This window comes from Myodes glareolus, chromosome 8 (assembly GCF_982192425.1).
Source record: "Myodes glareolus chromosome 8, mMyoGla1.1, whole genome shotgun sequence".
Classification (NCBI taxonomy): Eukaryota; Metazoa; Chordata; class Mammalia; order Rodentia; family Cricetidae; genus Myodes; species Myodes glareolus.
Genome location: NC_142033.1, coordinates 102150739 through 102177889, shown reverse-complemented (window position 1 = coordinate 102177889; position 27151 = coordinate 102150739). Strand labels below are relative to the sequence as shown.

At 38.8% G+C, this 27151-nt stretch overlaps 1 pseudogene; it reads right to left on the bottom strand.

Annotated features, from left to right (window-relative positions):
- Positions 1-23236: 23236 nt before the first annotated feature.
- On the bottom strand, positions 23237-25022 carry LOC148121238 (18S ribosomal RNA; annotated as a pseudogene).
- Positions 25023-27151: the final 2129 nt, after the last annotated feature.

Below are 27151 nucleotides of genomic sequence, written 5' to 3'. Positions count from 1 at the left end.
ACAGTGAATTGAAGTGTTGGAACAGACTGCGTCTCTTTCAGAGAAACACATTTGAGTTTCCTAAGAATGCTTGTAAGTAGCTTAAGGCACTTTCAAAGGAAAGTGATTTTCTCTGAAAGGAGAGCATTTAGAAAGTGAAGCAACACTCCTTTCACTTTGCACTGTGAATTGAAGTGTTGGAAGAGACTGCTTCTCTTTCAGAGAAACGCATGTGAGTTTTTTGTGAATGCTTGTAAGTAGCTTAAGGCACTTTCAAAGAAAAGTGATTTTCTCTTAAACTACAGCATTTAGAAAGTGAAGCAACACTCCATTAACTTCGCACAGTGAATTGAAGTGTTGGAACAGACTGCTTCACTTTCAGAGAAACAGATGTGAGTTTCTTGTGAATGCTTGTAAGTAGCTTAAGGCAGTTTCAGAAGAGAGTGATTTTCTCTAAAAGGAGAGCCTTTAGAAAGGGATGCAACACTCCATTCACTTCGCACAGTGAATTGAAGTGTTGGAACAGACTGCTTCTCTTTCAGAGAAACGCATGTGAGTTTTTTGTGAATGCTTGTAAGTAGCTTAAGGCACTTTCAAAGGAAAGTGATTTTCTCTGAAAGGACAGCATTTAGAAAGTGAAGCGACTCTCCATTCACTTTGCACAGTGAATTGAAGTGTTGGAACAGACTGCTTCTCTTTCAGAGAAACACATGTGTATTTCTGTTGAATGCTTGTAAGTAGCTTAAGGCACTTTCAAAGGAAAGTGATTTTCTCTGAAACTACAGCATTTAGAAAGTGAAGCTACACTCTATTCACTTCGCAGAGTAAATTGGAGTGTTGGAACAGACTACATCACTTTCGGGAAACACATGTGAGTTGCTGTTGAATTCTTGTAAGTACCTTAAGGCACTTTCAAAGAAAGTGATTTTCTCTGAAAGTACAGCATTGAGAAAGTGAGGAAACACTCCATTCACTTTGCAGAGTGGATTGAAGTCTTGGAACAGCCTGCTTCTCTTTAAGAGAAACGCATGTGAGTTTCTTGTAAATGCTTGTAAGTAGCTTAAGGCACTTTCAAAGGAAAGTGATTTTCTCTAAAACCACAGGATTTAGAAAAGGAAGCAATACTCCGTTCACTTCGCACAGTGAATTGAAGGCTTGGAAGAGACTGCATCTCTTTCAGAGAAACGCATGTGAGTTTCTTGTGAATGCTTGTAAGGAGCTTAAGGCACGATCAAATGAAAGTAATTTTATCTGAAACTACAGCATGTAGAAAGGGAAGCAACACTCCATTCACTTCGAAGAGTGGAGTAGAATGTTGGAACAGACTGCTTCTCTTTCAGGAAAAAGCATGTAAGTTGCTGGTGAATGCTTGTAAGAAGATCAAGGTACTTTCAATAGAAAGTGATTTTCTCTGAATCTACAGCATTTCGAATGTGAAGCAACACTCCATTCACTTCGCACAGTGAATTGTAGTGTTGGAATAGACTCCTTCTCTTTCAGAGAAACGCAAGTGAGTTGCTGGTGAATGCTTATAAGTAGCTTAAGGCACTTTCAAAGGAAAGTGATTATCTCTGAAACTACAGCATTTAGACAGTGAAGCAACACTCCATTTACTTCGCTAATTCAATTGAAGTGTTGGAACAGACTGCTTCTCTTTCAGAGAAACGCATGTAAGTTGCTGGTGAATGCTTGTTACTAGCTTAAGGCCCCTTCAATAGAAAGTGATTTTCTCTGAATCTACAGCATTTAGAAAGTGACGTAACACTCCATTCACTTCGCTAATTCAACTGAAGTGTTGGAACAGACTGCATCTTTTTCAGAGAAACGCATGTAAGTTGCTGGTTAATGCTTGTAATTAGCTTAAAGCATTTTCAAAGGAAAGTTATTTTCTCTGAAACTACAGCATTTAGAAAGTGAAGCAACACTCCATTTACTTCGCACAGTGAATTGAAGTGTTATAAAAGACTGCTTCTCTTGAAGAGAAATGCATGTGAGTTTCTTCTGTATGCTTGTAAGTAGCTTAAGGCACTTTCAAAGGAAACTGATTTTCTCTGAATACAGCATTTAGAATGTGAAGCTACACTCCATTCACTTCGCACATTCAATTGAAGTGTTGGAACAGACTGCTTCTCTTTCAAAGAAACGCATGTGAGTTGCCGGTGAATGCTTGTAAATAGCTTAAGGCACGTTCAAAAGAAAGTGATTTTCTCTCAAACTACAGCATTTAGAAAGTGAAGCAACACTGCATTCACTTCGCACACTGAATTGAAATCTTGGAACAGACTGCATCTCTTTCAGAGAAACGCATGTGAATTGCTGCTGAATGCTTGTAAGAAATTTAAGGCACGTTCAAAAGAAAGTGATTTTCTCTCAAACTACAGCATTTAGAAAGTGAAGCAAAACTCCATTCACTTCGCACAGTGATTGAAGTGTTAGAACAGACTGCTTTTCCTTTAAAGAAACGCATGTGAGTTGCTGGTGAATGCTTGTAAGTAGCTTAAGGCACGTTCAAAAGAACGTGATTTTCTTGAAACTACAGCAATTAGAAAGTGAGGAAACACTACATTCACTTCGCAGAGTGGATTGAAGTCTTGAAAAAGACTGCTTCTCGTTCAGAGAAACACATGTGAGTTTCTGGTGAATGCATGTAAGTAGCTTAAGGCACGTTCAAAAGAAAGTGATTTTCTCTGAAACTACAGCATTTGGAAAGTGAGGAAACACTACATTCACTTCACAGAGTGGATTGAAGTCTTGAAAGAGACTCCTTCTCGTTCAGAGAAACGCATGTGAGCTGCTGGTGAATGCTTGTAAGTAGTGAATGCACTTTGAAGGAAAGTGATTTTCTCTGATACTACAGCATGTAGAAAGTGAAGAAACAATCATTCACTTCGCACAGTGAATTGAAGTGTTGGAACAGACTGCTTCTCTTTCACAGAAACGCATGTGTGTTTCTTTTAAATTCTTGTAATTATCTTAAGGCACATTCAAAGAAAAGTGATTTTCTCTGTAACTACAGCATTTAGAAAGTTAGGAAACATTACATTCACTTCGCAGAGTGTATTGAAGTCTTGGAACAGACTGTTTATCATTCAGAGCAACACATGTGATTTTCCTGGGAATGCTTGTACGTAGCTTAGGCACATTCAGATGAAAGTGATTTTCTCTCAAACTACATCATTTAAAAAGAGAAGAAACACTCCATTGACTTCGCACAGTGAATTGAAGTGTTGGAACAGACTGCTTCTCTTTCAGAGAAACGCATGTGTATTTCTGTTGAATGCTTGTAAGCAGCTTAAGGCACTTTCAAAGAAAAGTGATTTTCTCTGAAACTACAGCATTTAGAAAGTGAAGCAACACTCCATTCATTTTTCACAGTGAACTGAAGATTTGGAATTGACTGCATCTCTTCCAGAGAAACGCATGGGAATTGCAGCTGAATGCTTGTAAGTAGCTTAAGGCACTTTCAAATGATAGTGATTGTCCCTGAACGTACAGCATTTAGAAAGTGAAGCAACACTCCATTCACTTTTCACAGTGAATTGAAGTCTTGGAAAAAACTGCCTCTTTCATAGAAATGCCTGTGAGTTTCTTGGGAATGCTTGTAATTAGCTTAAGGCACTTTCAAAGGAAAGTGATTTTCTCTGAAAGTACAGCATTTAGAAAGTTAAGCAACACTCCATTCACTTCGCACAGTGAATTGAAGTCTTGGAACAGACTGAATCTCTTTAAGAGAAACGCTTGTGAGTTTCATGTGAATGCTTGTAAGTACCTTAAGGCACTTTCAAAGGAAAGTGATTTTCTCTGAAACTACAGCATTTAGAAAGAAAAGCAACACTCCATTCACTTCGCACAGTAAATTGAAATGTTGGAAAAGACTGCTTCTCTTTCAGAGATACGCATGTGAGTTTCTTGTGAATGCTTGTAAGTAGCTTAAGGCACTTTCAAAGGAAAGTGATTTTCTCTAAAAATACAGCATTTAGAGGGTGAAGCAACACTCCATTCACTTCGCACATTCAATTGCAGTGTTGAAACAGACTGCTTCTCTTTCAGAGAAACGCAAGTGAGTTGCTGGTTAATGCCTGTAAGTAGGTTAAGGCACTTTCAAAGCAAAGTGGTTTTCTCTGAATCTATAGCATTTATAAAGTGAAAAAACACTCCATTCACTTCGCACAGTGAATTGACGTCTTGGAATAGACTGCCTCTCTTTCACAGAAATGCATGTGAATTTCATGAAAATGCTTGTAATTAGCTTAAGGCACTTTCAATAGAAAGTGATTTTCTCTGAATCTACAGCATTTAGAAAGTGAAGCAACACTCCTTTCACTGCGCACAGTGAATTGAAGTCTTAGAACAGACTGCATTTCTTTCAGAGGAACGCATGTGAGTTGCTGCTGAATGCTTGTAAGAAGCTTAAGGCACTTTCAAAGGAATGTGATTTTCTCTGAATCTAACGCATTTAGATAGTGAAGCAACACTACATTCACTTCGCAAAGTGAATTGAAGTGTTGGAACACACTGCTTCTCTTTCAGCGAAACGCATGTGAGTTGCTGGTGAATGCTTGTAAGTAGCTTAAGGCACTTTCAAAGGAAAGTGATTTTCTCTGAATCTACAGCATTTAGAAAGTGAAGGATCAGTCCATTCAATTCGCACAGTGAATTGAAGTCTTGGAACAGACTGCATCTCTTTCAGAGAAATGCATGTGAGTTGCTGCTGAGTGCTTGTAAGTAGCTTAAAGGAATTTCAATAGAAAGTGATTTTGTCTGAATCTGCAGCATTTAGAAAGTGAAGCAACACTCCTTTCACTTCGCACAGTGAATGGAAGTTTTAGAACAGACTGCATTTCTTTCAGATAAATGAATGTGAGTTGTTGCTGAATGCTTCTAAGTAGCTTAAGGCACTTTCAAAGGAAAGTGATTTTCTCTGAAAGTACAGCATTTAGAAAGTGAAGCAACGCTCTGTTCACTTCGCAAAGTGAATTGAAGTGTTGAATAACATTGCTTCTCTTTCAGAGAAACGCAACTGAGTTGCTGGTGAATGCTTGTAAGTAGCTTAAGGCAGTAGGAATACAAAGTGATTTTCTCTGAAAGTACAGCATTTAGAAAGTGAAGCAACACTCCTTTCACTTCGCACAGTGAATTGAAGTCTTGGAACAGACTCATCTCTTTCAGAGAAATGCATGTGAGTTTTTTGTGAGTACTTGTAAGTGGCTTAAGAAACTTTCAAAGAAAAGTGATTTTCTCTGAAACTACAGAATTTAGAAAGTGAAGCAACACTCCATTCACTTCTCACAGTGAATTGAAGATTTGGAACTGACTGCATCTCTTCCAGAGAAACACATGGGAATTGCAGCTGAAATCTTGTAAGTAGCTTAAGGCACTTTCAAATGAAAGTGTTTTTCTCTGAAAGTACAGCATTTAGAAAGTGAAGCAACACTCCATTCACTTCTCACAGTGAATTGAAGTCTTGGAACAAACTGCCTCTCTTTCACCGAAATGCCTGAGAGTTTCTTGGGAATGCTTGTAATTAGCTTAATTCACTTTCAATGAAAAGTGATTTTCTCTGAAACTACAGCATTTAGAAAGTAAAAAAAACACTACATTCACTTCGCAGAGTAGATTGAAGTCTTGGAACAGAATGCTTCTCTCTAAGAGAAACGCATGTGAGTTTCTTGGGAATGATTTTAAGAAGCTTAAGGCACTTTCAAAGGAAAGTGATTTTCTCTGAAACTACAGCATTTAGAAAGTGAAGCAATACTCCATTATCTTCACACAGTGAATTGAAGTCTTGGAACAGACTGCTTCTCTTTCAGAGAAACGCATGTGAGTTTTTAGTGAATGCTTGTAAGGAGCTTAGGCACGTTCAAAAGAACGTAATTTTCTCTGAAACTACAGCTTTTAGAAAATAAAGCAACAGCCAATTCACTTCGCACAGTGAATTGAAGTGTTGGAACAGACTGCTTCTCTTTCAAAGAAACGCATGTGAGTTGCTGGTGAATACTTGCACGTAGCTTAAGGCACGTTCAAAAGAAAGTGATTTTCTCTCAAACTACAGCATTTAGAATGTGAAGCAACACTCCATTCTCTTCGCACAGTGAATTGAAGTCCTGGAACAGACTGCTTCTCTTTCAGAGTAACGCATGTGAGTTGCTGGTGAATGCTTGTAAGTAGCCTAAGGCTCTTTCAATAGAAAGTGATTTTCTCTGAAATTTCAGCACTTAGAAAGTAAAGACAGAAACACTACATTCACTTCGCAGAGTGGATTGAAGTCTTGGAACAGACTGCTTCTCTATCAGAGAAACGCATGTGGGTTTCTTGGGAATGCTTGTAAGAAGCTTAAGGCACTTTGAAAAGAAAGTGATTTTCTCTCAAACTACAGCAGTTAGAAAGTGAAGCAACACTTCATTCACTTAGCACAGTGAATTGAAGTGTTGGAACAGACTGCTTCTCTTTCAGAGAAACGCATGTGAGTTGCTGGTGAATGCTTGTAAGGAGCTTAAGGCACTTTCAATAGAAAGTGATTTTCTCTGAAACTACAGCATTTAGAAAGTGAAGCAACACTCCATTCACTTCGCACAGTGAATTGAAGTGTTGGAAGAGACTGCTTCTCTTTCAGAGAAATGCATGTTAGTTGCTTGGGAATGCCTGTAATTAGCTTAAGGCACTTTCAAAGGAAAGTTATTTTCTCTGGAACTACAGCATTTAGAAAGTGAAGCAACACTCCATTCACTTCGCACAGTGAATTGAAGTCTTGGAACAGACTGCTTCTCTTTCAGAGAAACGCATTTGAGTTCCTGGTGAATGCTTGTAAGTAGCTTAAGGAGCTTTCAAAGGAAAGTGATTTTCTCTGAAACTACAGCATTTAGAAAGTGAAGCAAAACTCCATTCACTTTGCACAGTGAATTGAAGTGTTGGAACAGACTGTTCCTCTTTCTGAGAAACGCATATGAGTTTCTTGTGAATGCTTGTAATTAGCTTAAGGTACTTTAAAGAAAAGTGATTTTCTCTCAAAATACTACATTTAGAAAGTGAAACAACAATTCATTCATTTTGCACATTTCATTGAATTGTTTGGACAGACTGCTTGTCTTTCAGAGAAACACATGTGAGTTACTTGTGAATGCGTGTATGTAGCTTAAGGCACTTTCAAAAGAAAGTGATTTTTTCTTATTCTACAGCATTTAGAAAGTGAAGTAACACTCCATTCACTTTAACACAGTGAATTGAAGTGTTTGAACAGACTGCTTCTCTTTCAGAGAAAGGCATGAGAATTTTTTGTGAAAGTTTGTAAGTAGCTTATGGCACTTTCAAAGAATGTGATTTTCTCTGAAACTACTGCGTTTAGAAAGTGAAACAACACTCCATTTTCTTCGCACAGTGAATTGAATTGTTTGACCAGAGTACTTCTCTTTCAGAGAAACGCATATGAATTTCTTGTGAATGTTTGTAAGTTGCTTAAGGCACTTTCAAAGAAAGTGATTTTCTCAGAAACTACAGCATTGAGAAAGTGATGCAATACTCCATTCACTTCGCACAGTGAATTGAAGTGTTGGAACAGACTGCTTCTCTTTCAGAGAACCTCATGTGAGTTTCTTGTGAATGTTTGTAAATCGCTTAAGGCACTTTCAAAGAAAGTGATTTTCTCTGAAACTACACTATTTAGAAAGCGAATCAACACTTCATTCACATCGCACAGTGAATTGAAATGTTTCAACAGACCGCTTGCCATTCAAAGAAATGCATGTGAGTTTCCTATGAATGCCTGTAAGTAGCTTAAGACACGTTCAAAAGATAGTGATTTTCTCTTAAATTACAGCATTTAGAAAGTGAAGCAACACTGCATTCACTTCGCATATTGAATTGAAGTGTTTGAACAGACTGCTTCTCTTTCAGAGAAATGCGTGTGAGTTTCTTTTCAATGCTTGTAAGTAGCTTAAGGCACTTTCTTAAGAAAGTGATTTTCTTTGAAACTACAGCATTGAGAAAGTCAAGTAACACTCCATTCACTGCGCACAGTGAATTGACGTGTTGGAACAGACTGCTTCTCTTTCAGAGAAACACATGTGAGTTTCTGGTAAATGCTTGTAAGTAGCTTCAGCCACTTTCAAAAGAAAGTGATTTTCTCTGAAACTACTGCATTTAGAAAGTGAAACAACCCTCCATTCACTTCGCACAGTGAATTGAAGTGTTTGAACAGATTGCTTCTCTTTCCAAGGAACACATGTGTGTTTCTTGTGAATGTTTGTTAGTAGCTTAAAGCTCTTTCAAAAGAAAGTGATTTTCTCTGAAACTTCAGCATTTAGAAAGTGAAGCAACACTTCATTCACATCGCACAGTGAATTGAAGAGTTTCAACAGACTGCTTCCCATTCAAAGAAATGCATGTGAGTTTCAGGTGAATGCTTGTAAGTAACTTAATGCACTTTCAAAAGAAAGTGATTATCTTTGAAACTACCACATTTACAAAGTAAATCAACACTCCATTCAGTTCTCACAGTGATTTTAAGTGTTTGAATATATTGCTTTCATTTCACAGAAACTCACTTCTTGAATCCTTCTTAGACGTCTAATGCACTTTCAAGAGAAAGTGATTATCATGGAAACTACAGCATTTACAAAGTAAGCAACACTCCATTCACTTCTCACAATTAATGGATGTGTTTGAACAGACTGCTTCTCTATTAGAGAAACACATGCATGTTTCTGATGCAGTTTCTAAGAAGTTTAATGCAGTTTCAAAAAAAAGTGATCATCTTTGAAAGTACAGTATTTACAAAGTAACGCAACACTTGTACACTTGTCCCTGTGATTTGAAGTGTTTGGACAGATTGCTTCTCCTTCAGAGAAATGTATGTTAGTTTTTCTTGAATCCTTTTAAGAAATTTAATGCAGTTTCAAAATAAAGAGATTGTCTTTGAAACTAAAGCATTTACAAAGTAAAACAACTCTCTATTCACTTCTCCTAGTGATTTGAAGTGTTTGATCAAGTTGCTTTTCTATTACACAAATGCATGTGAGTTTCTCGTGAATGCTTTTTAGAATCTTAATGCACTTTCAAAAGATGTGATTATCTTTGGAACTACACAATTTACAAAGTATAGCAACACTCCTTTTACTTCTCACAGTGATTTGAAGTGTTTGAACAGACTGTTTCTCCTCTAGAGAAACACATATGCGTGTCACATGAAAGCTTCTAAGAAGCATAATGCACTTACTAAAGAAAGTGATTATATCTGAAACTACAGCATTTGCAAAGTAAATCAGCACTATGTTCAATTCACACATTGATTAGAACTGTTTGAAAAGATTGCTTCTTCTTTACATGATAAAATAATAGTTTATTTCTGAATTCTTCTAAGAAGCTTATTGCACTTTCAAAATAAAGTGATTATCTTATAAACTATAGAATTTAAAAAGTAAAGCAGCACTCCATTCACTACTCACAGTGATTTGAAGTGTTTGAACAGACTGTTTCTTCTTATATAAACACATGTGCGTTTCTCAGGAGAGCTTCTAAGAACAATAATGTACTTTCAAAATAAAGTGATTATCTTTGAAACTACAGCATTTACAAAGTAAAGCAGCACTAAATTCACTCATGACAGTGATTTGAAATGTTTGAACATACTGTTTCTCCTGTTGAGAAAGGCATATGCATTTCTCATGAAAGATTCAATGAAGCAATATTCACTTGCAAAAGAAATTGATTATTTTTGAAACTACAGAATTTACAAAGTAAAGCAACACTCCATTCACTTCTCACAGTGCTTTGAAGTGTTTGAACCAATTGCTACTCTATTAGAGAAATACACGTGAGCATTTCTCAAGAAAGCTTCAAGAAGCTTAATGCATTTTCACAAGAAAGATAGTGATTATCTTTGAAACTAAAGCATTTACAAAGTAATTAAATACTCCATTAAGTTCTCACAGTGATTTAATGTGTATGAACAGACTGTTTCTCCTTTAGAGAAAGGCATATGTGTTTCTCATGAAAGCTTCTAAGAAGCATAATGCATTTTCAAAAAAAGTAATTATCTTTGAAACTACAGCATTTGCAAAGTAAAGCAATACTCCATTCACTACTCACAGTGATTTGAAGTGTTTGAACAAATTGTGTCTCTTTCTGAGAAACATATATTAGTTTTTCTTGAATACTTCTAAGAAGCTTAATGCACTTTCAAAATAAAGTGATTATCTTTGAAAGTACAGCATTTACAAAGTAAAGCAACACTCCATTCAGTTCTGACAGATTTGAAGTGTTTGAACAGATTGCTTCTCTTTCAGAGAAACGAATATTCCTTTTTCTTGAATCCTTCTAAGAAACTTAATGCACTTTCATAAGAAAGTGATTATATTTGAAACTACAGTATTTACAATGTAAAGCAACACTCCATTCAGTTCTAAAATTGATTTGACGAGTCTGAAGAGACTGCTTCTCTACTAGAGAACCGCATGTGCTTTTCTCATGAAAGCTTCTAAGAAGCATAATACACATGGAAAAATGTGATATTCTTTGAAACAACAGCATTTACAAAGTAAAGGAACAGTCCATTCTCTTCTCTCAGTGAGTTGAATTGTTTGAACAGATTGGTTGTCTTTCAGAGAAACGCATATTAGCTTTTCTTGAATCCTTCTAAAAAGATTATTGCACTTTCAAAATTAAGTGATTAACCTCGGAACTGCAGTATTTGGAAAGTAAAGCAACACTTCATTCACTTCTCACAGTGTTTTGAAGTGTTTGAACAGACTCCTTCTCTATGAGAAAAACACATATATGTCTCTCTTGAAAGCATCTCAGAATCATAATGCACTTTCAAAATAAAGTGATTATCATTGAAACTACAGCATTTACAATGTAAAGTAGCACTTCATTCACTTCTCACAGTGATTTGAAGTGTTTGAACAGATTTCTTCTCTTTCAGAGAAACGGATATGAGTTTTTCAGAATCCATCTACGAAGCTTGATGCACAGTCTAAAGAAACTGATTATCTTTGAAACTACAGCATTTCCAAAGTAAAGCAACACTCCATTTACCTCTTACAGTGATTTGAAGTGTTTGAACAGATTGCCTCTCATTTAGAGAAACACATATTAGCTTTTCTGGAGTCCTTCTAAGAAGCTTAATGCACTTTCAAAGAAAGTGTTTATCTTTGAAAATACAGCACTTACAATGTCCAGCAACACTCCATTCACTTTTCAAAGTGATTTGAAATGTTTAAACAGCTTGCTTCTCTTCCAGAGACACACATATTAGTCTTTCTTGAATTCTTCAAAGAAGCTTATTGCACTTTCAAAATAAAGTGATTATTTTTGAAACTATATCATTTACAAAGTAAAGCAACACTACATTCACTGCTCACAGTGCTTTGAAGTATTTCAAAAGAATTCTCTATAACTGAAATACATGTACGTTTCTCATGAAAGCCTCTAAGAAACAAAGTGAACTTTCAAAAGAAAGTGATTATCTTTGAAACTTCAGCAATATCAAAGTAAAGCAACACTCCATTCACTTCTCACAGTGACTTGAAGTGTTTGAACAGTCTACTTCTCTTTCAGAGAAATGCATATGAATTTGTCGGGATAGCTTATAAGAAGTTTAATACCCATTAAAAGAAAGTGGTAATCTTTGAAATTACAGCACTCACAAAGTAAAGCCACACGCCATTCACTTCTCAATGATTTGAAGTGTTTGAACAGACTGCTTCTAATTCAGAGAAAGACATGTGACTTTCTCGTGAATGATACTATGAACCTTAATGTAGTCTTAAAAGAAAATGATTATATTTGAAACTACAGCATTTACAAAGTAAAGCAAAACTCCATTTGCTTCTCACAGTGCTTTGAAGTGTTTGAACAGACTACTTCTCTTCTAGAGAAACTCACATGTGTTTCTCGTGAATGCTTAGGAGAATCTTAAAACACCTTCAGAAGAAAGTGATTATCTTTGAAACTACAGCATTTTCAAAGTAAATCAGCACTCCATTCACTTCTCACAGTGATTTGAAATGTTCGAACAGATTTCTTCTTTCAGAGAAACTTATATTAGTTTTTTCAAATCCATCTTCGGAGCCTGATGCACAGTCTAAAGAAACTGATTATCGCTGAAACTACTGCATTTACAAAGTAAAGGAACACTCCATTCCCTTCTCATAGTGATTGGCAATGTTTAAACAGATTGCTTCTCTTTCAGAGAAACACATATTAGTTTTTCTTGTATTCTTTTTAGAAGTTTATTGCACTTTCAAAATAAAGTGATTATCTTTGAAACTGCAGCATTTACAAAGTAAAGGAACACTCCATTCACATATCACCGTGAATTGACATGTTTTAACAGAATGTTTCTCCTTTAGAGAAATGTATACACATTTCTCATGAAATCTTCTAAGAAGGAAAATGCACTTGCAAAAGAAAGTGATTATTTTTGAAACTACAGCATTTACAAAGTAAAGTAAGACTTCATTTACTTCTCACAGTGATTTGAAGTGTTTGAACAGACTGCTTCTCTATTGGAGAAATGCATATGTGTCTCTCATGAAAGCTTCTCAGAAGCAAAATGCACTTTCAAAAGACGTGATTATCTTTGAAACTACAGCATTACAAAGTAAAGCAACACTCCTTTCACTTCTCACACTGCTTTTAAGTGTTTGAACAGACTGCATCTCGAACAGAGAAAAGCAAGTGTGTTTCTCATGAGAGCTTCTAAAACCATAATGCACGTTCAAAAGAAAGTGATTATCTTTGAAAATACAGCATTCCATTCACTACTCATAGTGATTTGAAGTGTTTGAAACTAGTCCTTCTCTTTCCGAGAACACATGTGAATTTCTTGTGAATACTTCTTAGAACCTTAATGCACTTTCAAAGGAAACTGATTTGCTTTGAAACGAAGGCATTTAAAAAGTAAAGCAACACTCCATTCATATCTCACAGTTATTTCAAGTATTTGAACAGATTGCTTCTCTTTCAGAGAATCGTATGTGAGTTTCTCGTGGGTGCTACTGAAAAACGTCATACACTTTCAAAAGAAAGTGATTATCTTTGAAACTACAGCATTACAAAGTAAAGCAACACTCCTTTCACTTCTCACAGTGCTCTTAAGTGTTTGAACAGACTGCATCTCGAACAGAGAAAAGTAAGTGTGTTTCTTATGAGAGCATCTAAAACCATAATGCACGTTCAAAAGAAAGTGATTATCTATGAAAATACAGCATTTAAAAATTAAAGCATCACTCCATTCACTATTCACAGTGATTTGAAGTGTTTGAATAGACTGCTTGTCATTCAGAGAAAGCATGTGATTTTCTTATGAATGCTTGTTAGAACCTTAAGGCATTTTCAAAGGAAGGTGATTTTCTTTGAAACGACAGCATTTACAAAGTAAAACAACACTCCATTCGTATCTCACAGTTATTTGAAATATTTGAACAGATTGCTTTTCTTTCAGAGACTCGCCTGTGAGTTTCTCGTGTATTCATCTAAAAACTTCATGCCCTTTCAAAAGAAAGTGATTATCTTTCAAACTTCAGTATTTACAAAGTAAAGCAACACTCAATTCATTTCTCACAGTGATTTTAATTTTTTGAACAGGCTGTGTCTATTTCAGAGAAATGCATGTGCATTTCTCATGATAGATTCAAAGTAATTTAATGCACTTTCAATAGAAAGTGTTTATCATTGAAACTACAGTATTTACAAAGTAAGGCAACACTCAATTCATTTTTCACATTGATTTGATCTGTTGGAACACACTGCTACTCTTTTAAAGGAACACATGTGTGTTTCTCGAGAAAGCATCCATGAAGCTTAATGCATTTTCACATAAAAGTGATTATCTTTGAAACTACAGCATTTACAAAGTGAAGAAACACTCCATTCACTTCTCACTGTGATTTAAGGTGTTTGAACAGATTGCTTCTATTTCAGAGAAATGCATATTAATTTTTCTTGAATCCTGCAAAGAAGCATAATACACTTTCAAAACAAAGTGATTATCTTTGAAACAACGGCATTTATAAAGTAAAGTAACACTCCATTAACTTCTAACACTGATTTTAAATGTTTGAACTGAATGCTTCTCTTTCAGAGAAACACATAATAGTTTTTCATAAATCCTTCTAAGAAGGTAAATGCATTTTCAAAAGAAAGGGATTATCTATGAAACTACAGCATTTACAAATTAAAGTACCACTCCATTCACTTCTCACGGTGATTTGAAGTTTTTGAACAGACTGTTTCTCCTTTAAAGAAAGGTATGTTCCTTTCTAATGAAAGATTCTAACAAGCATAATGCACTTTAAAGAGAAAGTGATAATCTTTGAAACTACAGCATTTACAATGTAAAGCAACACTCCTTTCACTTTTTCCAGTGCTTGGAAATGTTTGAACAGACTGCTATTCAGACAGAGAAACGCATGTACGTTTCTCAAGAATGTTTCTGAATATCTTAATGCACTCTCAAAAGAAAGTGATTGTTTTTAAACTACAGCATTTACCAAGAAAACAACATTCCATTCACTTCTAACAATGTTTTGAAGTGTTTGAACAGACTGCTTCTCGAACAGAGAAACCCAAGTGTGTTTCTCATGAGAGCTTCCAAGAAGCATAATGCACCTTCCAAAGAAAGTGATATTCTTTGAAACTACAACGTTTACAAAGAAAAGCAACACTCCATTCTCTTCTCACAGTGATTTGAAATGTTTGTACAGACTGCTTTTCTATTAGAGCAACACAAGTGAGTTTCTCGTGAATACTTCGTAGAAAATTCATGCACTTTCAAAAGAAAGTGATTTTCTTTAAACTACCACAATGAAAATGTAGAGAAACACTCTAATCACATCTCACAATGATTTGAAGTGCTTGAAGTGATTGCTTCTCTTTCAGAGTAATGCATATTAGTTTTTCTTGAATCCTTCTAAGAAGCATAATGTACTTTCAAATGAAAGTTATTATCTTTGAAACTAAGCATTTACAAAGTAAGGCAATACTCGATTCACTTCTCATATTGATTTGAAGTGTTTGAACAGACTGCTTCTCCATTAGAGCAATGCATGTGAGTTTCTTGTGAATATTTCCTAGAAGCTTAATGCTCTTTCAAAAGTAAGTGATTATCTTTGAAACTACAGCATTTATAAAGTAAAGCAACACTCCATTCACTTGTAACAGTGACTTTAAGTATTTCTACAGAAACAGTGTTTTAATGAAAGTGATTATCTTTTAAACTACAGCATTTACAAACTTAAGTAACCCCTCATTCACTTATCACAGTGATTTGAAGTGTTTGAAAAACTGCTTCTCGATCAGATAAACACATGCGTGTTTCTCATGAAAGATTCTATGAAGCATAATGCACTTCCAAAAGAAAGTGATTATCTTCAAAAATACAGAATTTACAAAGTAAAGAAACATTACAATCACTTCTCACAGTGATTTGAAGTGTTTGAGCATACTGCTTCTCTTTCAGAAAACCACATGTGAATTTCTTGTGAATACTTCTTAGAACCTTAATGCACTGTCAATGGAAAGTGATTTTCTTTGAAACTACTGCATTTACAAAGTAAAGCCACATTCCATTCACATCTCACAGTGACTTGAAGTGTTTGAAAAGATTGATTCTCTTCCAGAGAATCACATATATGTTTCTCATGGATGCTTCTAAGAAGCATAATGCATTTTCAAAACAAAGTGATTTTTTGAAACTACAGCATTTACAATGTACAGCAACACTCCATTCACTTCTTACAGTGATTTGAAGGGTTTGAACATACTGCTATTCTTTCAGAGAAATGCATGTGAATTTATCGAGAATGCTTCTTAGAATCTCAATGCACTTTCAATAGAAAGTGATTATCCTTGAAACTACAGCATTTGCAAAGTAAAGCAACACAACATTCGCCTCTAACAGTACTTTGAAATTTAAAACAGACTTCTTCTCTATTAGAGAAACGCATGTGTGTTTCTTGTGAATGCTTCTTAGAATCTTAATGCACTTTCAAAAGAAAGTGATTATCTTTGAAACTTAAGCATTTACAAAGTAAAGCAACATTCCATTCACTTCTCACAGTGATTTGAAGTATTTGAACAGACTGCTTCGTAATAGAGAAACTCATGTGTGTTTCTCGTGAAGGCTTCTTAGAATCTTAATGCACCTTCAGAAGAAAGTGATTATCTTTGAAATTCCTGCATTTACAAAGTAAAGCAACACTCCATTCACTTCTCACAGTGATTTGAAGTGTTTGAACAGACTGCCTCTCGTTCAGAGTAATGCATGTGCATTTCTCATTAAAGCTTCTAAGAAGCATAATTCACTTTCAAAGAAAGTGATTTTCTTTCAAACTACAGAATTTACAAAATAAAGCAACACTCCATTCACATCTGACAGTTATTTGAAGTATTTAAACAGATTGCTTCTCTTTCAGAGAATCGCATGTGAGTTTCTCGTGGATGCTTCTAAAAATCTTCATGCACTTTCAAAAGAAAGTGATTATCTTTGAAATTACAGTATTTACAAAGTAAAACAATGCTCAATTCTTTTGTCACAGTGATTTGAATTGTTTAAACACACTGCTTCTCATTTAGAGAAACACATGTGTGGTTCTCGTGAAAGCTTCCATGAAGTTCAATGCACTATCAAAAGAAAGTTATCATCTTTTAAGCTACTGAATTTACAAAATAAAGCAACGTTCCATTTACTTCTCCCAGTGATTTGAAGTTTTTGAAAAAATTGCTTCTCTTTCTAACAACCCCATGTGAGTTTCTTTTTTGTAATTTTATTAAATTATAAAAGTTTCCATTTCCGCACCTCCTCCCACCACCCTCCCACTCCCCCCACTCCCTCTCCTCCTCCCTCTCAATCCCTTAGAGCAGTCAGGGTTTCCTGCCCAGTGGGAAGTTCAAGTTCCTCCCGCCTCCCTCCAGGTCCAGGAAGGTCAGTGTCCAGACGGACTGGATCCGCAAAATCCAGTATATGCAGAGGAAACAAGTCCCAATGCCATTGTCAATGGTTTTTCAGAAAGAATCCGTCCAGCCACATTCAGAGAATCTGGCCACATTCAGAGAATCTGGTTGGATTGCATCCTCATTCAGTCCCAGTCCAACTGGCCTTGGTAAACACTCATTAGATCAGTCCCCTTGTATCAGTTGGTGATCAAATCCCTCGCAGTCCTTATTTCCTTTTTTCATTTTCTTCCTCCTTCTGCTCCTCATTTGGACCTTGGGGGGCTCAGTCCGGTGCTCCAATGTGGGTCTCCATCTGTATCGCCATCCATCGTGGGATGAAGGTTCTCTCTGATCTTGCCGTCTTTGCTCACGTTCTCTTTCCTTCTGCTTCTCGATTGAACCTAGGGAGTTAAGTCCAGTGTTATGATGTGGGTCTCTGTCTCTATCTCCATCCATCGCCAGATGAAGGTTCTATGGTGATAAGCAAAATATTCATCAGTATGGTTATTGGCCTAGGCCATTTCAGGCACCCTCTTTTCTGTCCAGAGAACAATCTGGGGATCTCCTTGGACCTGTGATCCCATTTATAATCAAGTCTCCTGTAAACCCTAAGATGACTCCCTTAGTTGAAATATATTCTTCCCTGATCTCATATCATCCTTCCTCCCTCCCCCCATCCCAGTCCACCTAGCTAGAGAAGATAAATAAGAAGGTGAACCCCATGTGAGTTTCTTGTGAATGTTTCTGAGAAACTTATTGTACTTTCAAAATAAAGTGATTTTCTTTGAAGCTACAGTATTTACAAAGAAAAGCAACACTCCATTCACTTCTCACAGTGATTTGAAATGTTTGGACAGATGGCTTCTCTTTCAGAGAAATGCATAGTAGTTTTTCTTAAATCCATCTAAGACGCTTAATGCACTTTCAAAAGAACATGCTTATCATTGAAACTATAGCATTTGCAATTTATAGCAACACTCCATTCACTTATCACAGTGACTTGAAGTGTTTGAACAGATTCCTTCTCTTAAATAGAAATGCAAATTAGTAATTCTTGAATCCTTCTAAGAAGCTTAATGCACTTTTAAATGAAACTGATTATCTTTGAAATGAAAGCATGAGTTTCTTGTGAATGTGTCTTACAACTTTAATGCACTTTCAAAAGAAAGTGATTATCTTTGAAACTACAGAAATTACAATGTAAAGGAACCCTCCATTCACTTCTCAGAGTGATTTTAAGTGTTTGAACAGACTGCTTCTCTTTCAGAAAAATGCATGTGAGTTTGTCATGAATGCTTCATCGATTTTTAATGCACTTCTAAAAGAATGTCATTATCTTTAAAACTACAGCATTTACAAAATAAAGCAAGACTCCATTCATTTGTCACAGTGATTTAAAGTGTTTAAACTGACTGGTTCCTATCAGAGACACACATGTGCGTTTCTCATGATAGCTTCAGAGAAGCACAATGAACTTTCAGAAGAAAACTATTATCTTGCTGATAACAAAACCACACAAAGACACAACCAAGAAAGAGAATTACAGACCAATCTCACTCATGAACATTGATGCCAAAATACTCAATAAAATACTGGCAAACCGAATCCAAGAATACATTAGAAAAATTATCCATTATGATCAAGTGGGCTTCATCCCAGAGATGCAGGGCTGGTTCAACATACGCAAATCTATCAATGTAATCCATCATATAAATAAATTAAAAGAAAAAACCATATGATCATTTCATTGGATGCTGAAAAAGCATTTGACAAAATTCCACACCCCTTTATGATAAAGGTGTTGGAGAGATTGGGTATACGAGGATCATACCTAAATATAATAAAAGCAATATATAGTAAGCCGACAGCTAACATCAAATTGAACGGAGAGAAACTCAAAGCCATTCCACTAAAATCAGGAACACGACAAGGCTGTCCACTCTCTCCATACCTCTTCAATATAGTGCTTGAAGTCCTAGCAATAGCAATAAGACAACATAAGGGGATCAAGGGGATTCGAATTGGAAAGGATGAAGTTAAACTTTTGTTATTTGCAGACGATATGAAAGTGTACATAAGCGACCCCAAAAACTCTACCAAAGAACTCCTACAGCTGATAAACACCTTTAGTAATGTGGCAGGATACAAGATCAACTCCAAAAAATCGGTTGCCTTCCTATACACAAAGGATAAAGAAGCAGAGAGGGAAATCAGAGAAACATCACCTTTCATGATAGCCACAAATAGCATAAAATATCTTGGGGTAACTCTAGCCAAGGAAGTGAAAGACCTATTTGACAAGAACTTTAAGTCCTTGAAGAAAGAAATTGAGGAGGATATCAGAAAATGGAAAGACCTTCCCTGCTCTTGGATTGGGAGAATCAACATAGTAAAAATGGCATTTCCACCAAAAGCAATCTATAGATTCAACACAATTTCCATCAAAATCCCATCAAACTTCTTCACAGACCTTGAGAGAACAATAATCAAGTTTATATGGAAAAAAAACCCAGGATAGCCAAAACAATCTTATACAATAAAGGAACTTCTGGAGGCATTACCATCCCTGACTTCAAACTCTATTACAGAGCAACAGTATTGAAAACAGCTTGGTATTGGCATAACAACAGAGAAGTCGACCTATGGAATCGAATAGAAGACCCGGGCATTAACCCACAAACATATGAACACCTGATATTTGACAAGGGAGCTAAAGGCATACAATGGAAGAAGGAAAGCATCTTTAACAAATGGTGCTGGCATAACTGGATGTCAACCTGTAGAAGAATGAAAATAGATCCATATCTATTACCATGCACAAGACTCAAGTCCAAATGGATTAAAGACCTCAACATTAATCTGACCACTTTGAACCTGATAGAAGAGAAAGTGGGAAGTAGTCTACAAGATATAGGCACAGGAGACCAGTTCCTAAGCAGAACCCCAGGAGCTCAGACAATAAGAGAAGCAATGAATAAATGGGACCCCCTGAAACTGAGAAGCTTCTGTAAAGCAAAGGACACTGTCAGTAAGACCAAAAGGCTACCTTCCGACTGGGAGAAGATCTTCACAAATCTCTCATCAGACAAAGGTCTGATCTCCAAAATATACAAAGAACTCAAGAAACTAGACACTAAAACTCTAATTAACCCAATTAAAAAATGGGGTACTGAACTGAACAAAGAATTCACAACAGATGAACTCCGAATGGCCAAAAGGCACTTAAGGTCATGATCAACCTCCTTAGTGATCAGGGAAATGCAAATCAAAACAACTTTGAGATATCATCTTACACCTGTCAGAATAGCCAAACTCAAAAACACCAATGATAGCCTATGCTGGAGAGGATGTGGAATGAGGGGAACACTCATTCATTGTTGGTGGGAATGCAAACTTGTGCAACCACTGTGGAAATCAGTGTGGTGGTTTCTCAGGAAACTGGGAGTCAACCTCCCTCAGGACCCAGCAATTCCACTCTTGGAAATATACCCTAGAGATGCCCTATCATACCACAAAAGCATTTGTTCAACTATGTTCATAGCAGCACTATTTGTAATAGCCAGAACCTGGAAACAACCTAGGTGTCCCTCAATAGAAGAATGGTTAATAAAGGTGTGGAACATATACACATTAGAGTTCTACTCAGTGGTAAAAAACAATGACATCTTGAATTTTGCATGCAAATGGATGGAAATAGAAAACGCCTTACTGAGTGAGGTAAGCCAGACCCAAAAAGAGGAATATGGTATGTATTCACTCATATGTGGATTCTAACCATAATTAAAGGTTTTTGAGCCTATTATTCGTGATCCTAGAGAAGCTAAATAAGAAGGCTAACCTGTTGAAAATCATGTAGCTATCTGCCTGGAGATTGGAAATAGACAAGAGTCCCAGGTAACCTCGGGTGCATGGGGGGTGGGAGGGTTGTTGGAAGGGGAGAGGGTTAGAGAGAAGGGAGTAGTGGAGGAATGGGGAAAGCTAGGTGGACTGGGATGGGGGGAGGGAGGAAGGATGGATATGAGATCAGAGAAGAATATATCTCAAATAAGGGAGTCATTTTAGGGTTTACAGGTGACTTGATTATATATGGGATCCCAGGTCCAAGGAGAGATCCCCAGACTGTTCTCTAGACAGAGGAGAAGGTACCTGAACTGGCCTTGGCCTATAACCATACTGATGAAGATTTTGCTTATCACCATAGATCCTTCATCTGACGATGGATGGCGATACAGATGGAGACCCACATTGGAGCACCGGACTGAGCCCCCCATGGTCCAAATGAGGGACAGAAAAAGGAAGAACATGAAAAAACTCAGGACCGCGAGGGGCGCGATCACCAACTGATACAAGGGGACTGTTCTAATGAGAGTTCACCAAGGCCAGTTGGCCTGGGACTGAACGAGCATGTGATCCAACCAGATTTTCTGAATGTTGCCGGATCTCTGAATGTGGCTGGTCCAGAGCCTTTCTGAAAAGCCACTGACAATGACACTGGGACTTGTTTCCTCTGCATATGCTGGATTTTTGGGATCCAGTCTGTTCGGATACTCACCTTCAGGGACCTGGAAGGAGTGGGGAGGAACTTGAACTTCCCACAGGGCTGGAAGCCCTGACTGCTCTTAGGGATGAAGAGGGAGGAGGAGGGGGAGGGGGGAGTGGGAGGGTGTTGGGAGGAGGGGCGGAAATGAAAACTTTCATAATTTAATAAACTTTAAAAAAATTAAAAAAAAGAAATAAAAAAAGAAAGTACAGCATTTACAAATAAATGCAACACTCCATTCACTTCTCACAGTGATTTGAATGTTTGAACAGATTGCTTCTGTTTCAGAGAATGACATAATAGTTTTTCTTGAATCCTGCTAAGAAACATAATGCACTTTTAATAGAAAGTAATTATCTTTGAAACTACAGCATTTATAAAGTGAAGGAACACTCCATTCATTTCTAACAGTTATTTGAAGAGTTTGAGCAGACTGCTTCTGTTTTAAAGAAACACATGTGCATTTCTCGTGAACCCTTCCATGAAGTTTAATGCACTTTTAAGAGAAAGTGATTTTCTTAGAAACTACTACATTTACAAAGTAAAGCAATACTCCATTCACTTCTCACAGTGATTTGAAGTGTTTGAAAAGACTGCATCTTGGTCAGAGTAATGCATGTGCGTTTCTCATTAAAGCTTATAAGAAGCATAATGCAGTTTCAAAAGAAACTGATTATCTTTGAAACTACAGCATTAATAAAGTAAAGCTACACCCAATTCACGTCTCACAGTGATTGGAAGTGTTTGAACCAATTGCTTCTCTATTAAAGAAACTCATGTGTGTTCCTTGTGAATGCTTCTTAGAATCTTAATGCAGTTTCAGAAGAAAGTTATTTTCTTTGAAACTACAGCATTTACAAAGTAAAGCAACACTCCATTCACTTTTCACAGTGATTTGTAGTGTTTGAACCGATGGCTTCTCTTTCAGAGAATCGCATATTAGGTTTTCTTGAATCCTTCTAAGAATCATAATGCACTATCAAAAGAAAGTGATTTTCTTTGAAACTACATCATTTACAAAGTATAGCAACACTCCATTCACTTCTCACAGTGATTTGAAGTGTTTGAATAAATTGCTTCTCTTTCAGAGAAACAAATGTGCTTTTCTCGTGAATGCTTCTTAGAATCTTAATGCACTTTCAAAAAAAAGTGATTTTCTTTGAAACTACAGTATTTACCAAGGAAAGCAACACTTCATTTGCTTCTCACAGTGCTTTGAAATTTTAAATAGAATTCTTCTCCCTTAGGGAAATGTATGTGCGTTTCTTGTGAATGCTTCTTAGAATCTTAATGCACTTTCAAAAGAAAGTGATTATCTTTGAATCTTTAGCCTTTACGAAGTAAAGCAACACTCCTTTCACTTCTCACAGTGATTTGAATTGTTTGAATAAATTGCTTCTCTTGCAGAGAAATGCATGTGCTTTTTCATCAATGCTTCTTAGAATCTTAATGCACTTTCTAAAGAATGTGATTATCTTTGAAACTTAAGCATTTACAAAGTAAAACAACATTCCATTCACTACTTGCAGTGATTCGAAGTGTTTGAACAGACTGCTTCTCTAATAGAGAAATTCATGTGTGTTTCTCATGAATTCTTCTTAGAATCTTAATGCACGTTCAGAAGAAAGTGATTATCTTTGAAACGCCTGCATTTACAAATTAGAGCAACACTCCATTCACTTCTCACAGTGATTTAAAGTGTTTGAGCAGACTGCCTCTCGGTCAGAGTAATGCATGTACGTTTCTTATTAAGGCTTCTAAGACACATAATGCACTTTCAAAAGAAAGTGATTATCTTTGAAACTACAGCATTAATAAAGTAAAGCTACACCCAATTCACTTCTCACAGTGATTGGAAGTGGGCCAACCCAGGCAGGGTCAATCCGAGGGCCTTACTAAACCATCCAACCAGTAGTAGTGACTGGTGGTGTGTACAAAGGACAGGGACTTAATCAACGCAAGTTTGTGACCCGCACTTACTGGGAATTCCTCATTTATGGGGAAGAATTGCAATCCCCAAGCCCCATCACGAATGGGTTTCAACGGGTTACCTATGCCTGCCTGGGGAGGGTAGGCACATGCTGAGCCAGTCAGTGTAGCGCGTGCGCAGCCCCAGACATCTAAGGGCATCACAGACCTGTTATTACTCTATCTCGGGTGGCTGAATGCCACTTGTCCCTCTAAGAAGTTGGGGGACGCTGACCGCTCGGGGATCACGTAACTAGTTAGCATGCCAGAGTCTAATTTGTTATTGGAATTAACCAGACAAATCCCTCCACCAACTAAGAAAGGTCATGCACCACCATCCACAGAATCGAGAATGAGCTATCGATCTGTCAATCCTGTCCATGTCTGGGCCAGGTGAGGTTTCCCATGTTGAGTCAAATTAAGCCGTAGGCTCCTCTCCTAGTGGTGCTCTTCCTTCAATTCCTTTAAATTTCAGTTTTGCAACCATACTCCCTCTGGAACCCAAAGACTTTGGTTTCCTGGGGGCTGCCCGGTGGGTTATTGGAATAATGCTGCCACATCACCAATCAGCATTGTTTATGGTCGGAACTATGACGGTATCTGATTGTCTTCGAACCTCCAACTTTCATTCTTGATTAATGAAAACATTCTTGGCAAATGCTTTTGCTCTGGTCCGTTTTGCCCCAGTCTAAGAATTTCACCTCTAGCGCCGCAATACGAATGCCCCCGGCCATCCCTCTTAATCATGGTCTCAGTTCCGAAAGCCAACAAAATAGAACCGTGGTCCTATTCCATTATTCCTAGCTGTGGTATCTAGGTGGCTCAGGCCTGCTTTGAACACTCTAATTTTTTCAAAGTAAATGCTTCGTGCCACGTGGGACACTCTGTTAAGAGCATTGAGGGGGTGCCAAGTGGCAAGGGGTGAGGACGGGCGGTGACTCACCTCACAGTGGACCACCCGCCCACTCCCAAGATCCAACTACGAGCTTTTTAACTGCAGCAACTAAGATACACTATTGAAGCTGGAATTACCGCAGCTGCTGGCACCATACTTGCCCTCCAATGGATCCTGGCGGATTTAAATTGAACTCATTTCAATTACAGGGCCTCAAAAGAGTCCTGTATTGTTATTTTTTTGTCACTACCTCCCCAGTCGGGAGTGGGTAATTCGCACACCTGCTGCCTTCCTTGGAGGTGGTAGTTGTTTCTCAGTCTCCCTCTCCAGAATCGAACCATGATTCCCCATCACCCGTGATCACCATGGTAGGCACAGCAACTACCATGGAAAGTTGATAGGGCAGACGTTCGAATGGGTTGTCACCGCTGGTGCCCGCCCTGCGACCGGGTCCAAGGAGGATCTCACTGGGTTGGTTTTGATCTGATAAATGCATGTGTCCCCCCCAAGCGAGGGGGGCGGTGCCTGTCGGCATGTATTCACTCTAGAATTACCACAGTTATCCAAGTAGGAGAGGAGAGAACAACCAAAAGACCCATAACTGGTTTAATGAGCCATTTGCAGTTTCATTGTACCTGCTGTGTGTACTTAGACATTCATGGCTTAATCTTTGAGACAAGATATGCTACTGACAGGATCAACCAGGTAGGAGCATGAGCCCACATTGGATGGCCATCAATTGAAGTCGGGAGCGAGCGAGCAAGCGGGCAGAGCATGGGCGGGTGGGGAAAGAAATGAGAGACAAGTGTGGGGCAGCAGTCACCCATGGGAACTGACAGAAATTCCCCAGAGATCCCGCCACACCACTGTAGGGAGTGAGTGCAGCATGACAATGGGATGGGACGGACAAGCGGGAGGGAGCGGGAAGAGGGTGGCAAGTGGCAGGAATCAGGCAGGATGGGTCACTGCTGCTCCCCCATCGTGAGAGTGCTGCCAGGGAGATGGGGAGCAAGGCAACTCCACACAGCACACCGCACAAGAGCAACACATGCACATGATGCGCACAGTGAGTCTGCAGACACAGGAACCGCAAAGACAGGGAAGGGCAGGAGGGATTGCTTGCAGTGGGCACTGACAGTGGACAGGTGGGGCCCAGGAGCCCACCACCCCCCAGCCCTGTCCTTCCCACTTGGCTCCGCACCCCGAGATGTGCGCACCCCCTCGGGGAGTGGGGGGACTCGGAGTAATGGGGCACTTGGGCATGCTCGCAATGCTGGCTCCTTCGTTCCCCACCACAGGTAAACAACATCCCAGGCTCCGGCACGGTATGACAGCATCACAACATGCTCTCTTTGCCTTGCCTGGTTCCTTCCCGGACTTGGAGTGAGGAGGTATGGGCTGCAACGGGCACACAAACACTCAGGATTCCCCCCAAAGACGGGATGCAGCGAGTGGAACCTACACGCATTGGGTGGTCACAGGGAAGGCTGGGGCAACCCAGGTGGGTCCAACGGGAGACTCCAAGCACACCCTTTCATTGGATTGCTAGAGAAGGAACTTTTCTCACTGAGGGCAGATGAGACAGACCCGGCCTGACAAGCCCCCTGGCCATGGCAGTGCTAGAGAGGGGAAATGAGGCACAAACACACTGCTCGATGATCTCAAGCATGGCAAGGCAGAGGGGTCTGAGGTATTGGTAAGGCTTTTTTTCTTCCGGGGCGCATTCTTGATCGTACGTGAACAGAGGGGACCAGACCGAGAAAAAGCATAAAATAAAAAAAAGGTCCCCTGAGAGCCAGGCCTCTCAGGCACCACCCACCGGCTCTGCACCAGGTGGGGAGGCATTCTAATAGGTTAACCTTAACCACCTTTAATTGTGAGAACAGAAAGGCCGGTCATGACAGCTCAACACCACCCAATGCTCAAAGCCTACAGGAGAAAGCAGTGCATGGTGGGCCACTCACCCAATCTCACAAAGCTTGTGAGAGATGGTTCATCATCCCCAGCTCACGGGGGGGGGGGGGGGGGGGCAGAAACAGAGAGCCTCTTTCTTACTGCCAAACGAACTGCACACAGTGGGAGGAGTAAAGCACATGTCGGGGGGACAATGGAGTCCCTGACACACCTCACGGAAGCCCCCACAAACCACAGCAAGGAGTGTGGGTAGGCTTTCACAGGGCTCAGACCAGAAAACCACACCCCCGCCTTCCACACACCACCAGTAAAGGTGGGGAGGAGAGACACAGGGCCGCAAGCAGAACAAGAAGAGTGACTGCCATTCACCATGAATGCCCATCCCTCACCTGAATGAACACAGGGCAAGAGCACCACATTGATCAACAAGAGGAACTGGGAGAAGCGAGCGAGAGCACACCACAGACCCAACAACTGCCGAAAAAAAAAGAAAAAAGAAAGAAAACCCTTCACAATTCCACCTCCAAAATCAAAAACAGTGGTGGGGGCCATGGGGAAGAAAAGGCGTACACTTGGGAGGCACATAAGCAAGCAGCAGAAAGCCGGGCTGGGTCACCCTTCCCCCAAGGACTCATGGAGACTCAGGAGTTCCACAACTTGGGAGTGGAAAAAACAGTGCACTCGGGAGGCACACGGGAACAGAGGACTGGGGGATCCACCTAGTCCGTGGAGACTCAGGAGCTCCACCATCTGATCCCTAAAAGAGAAAAAAAGTACCAGGATGGTAATGGAAAAGCATCGGGAGACAGGTCCCACCATCCGGACAGCATGGGCAACAACCACAAATTGGGAAAGCCTGACACGCCGAGACGGCAAGTGCAAGGAAGCTGGTCTTTCATAAGCCAAAGGCTGCTCAGGAAGCA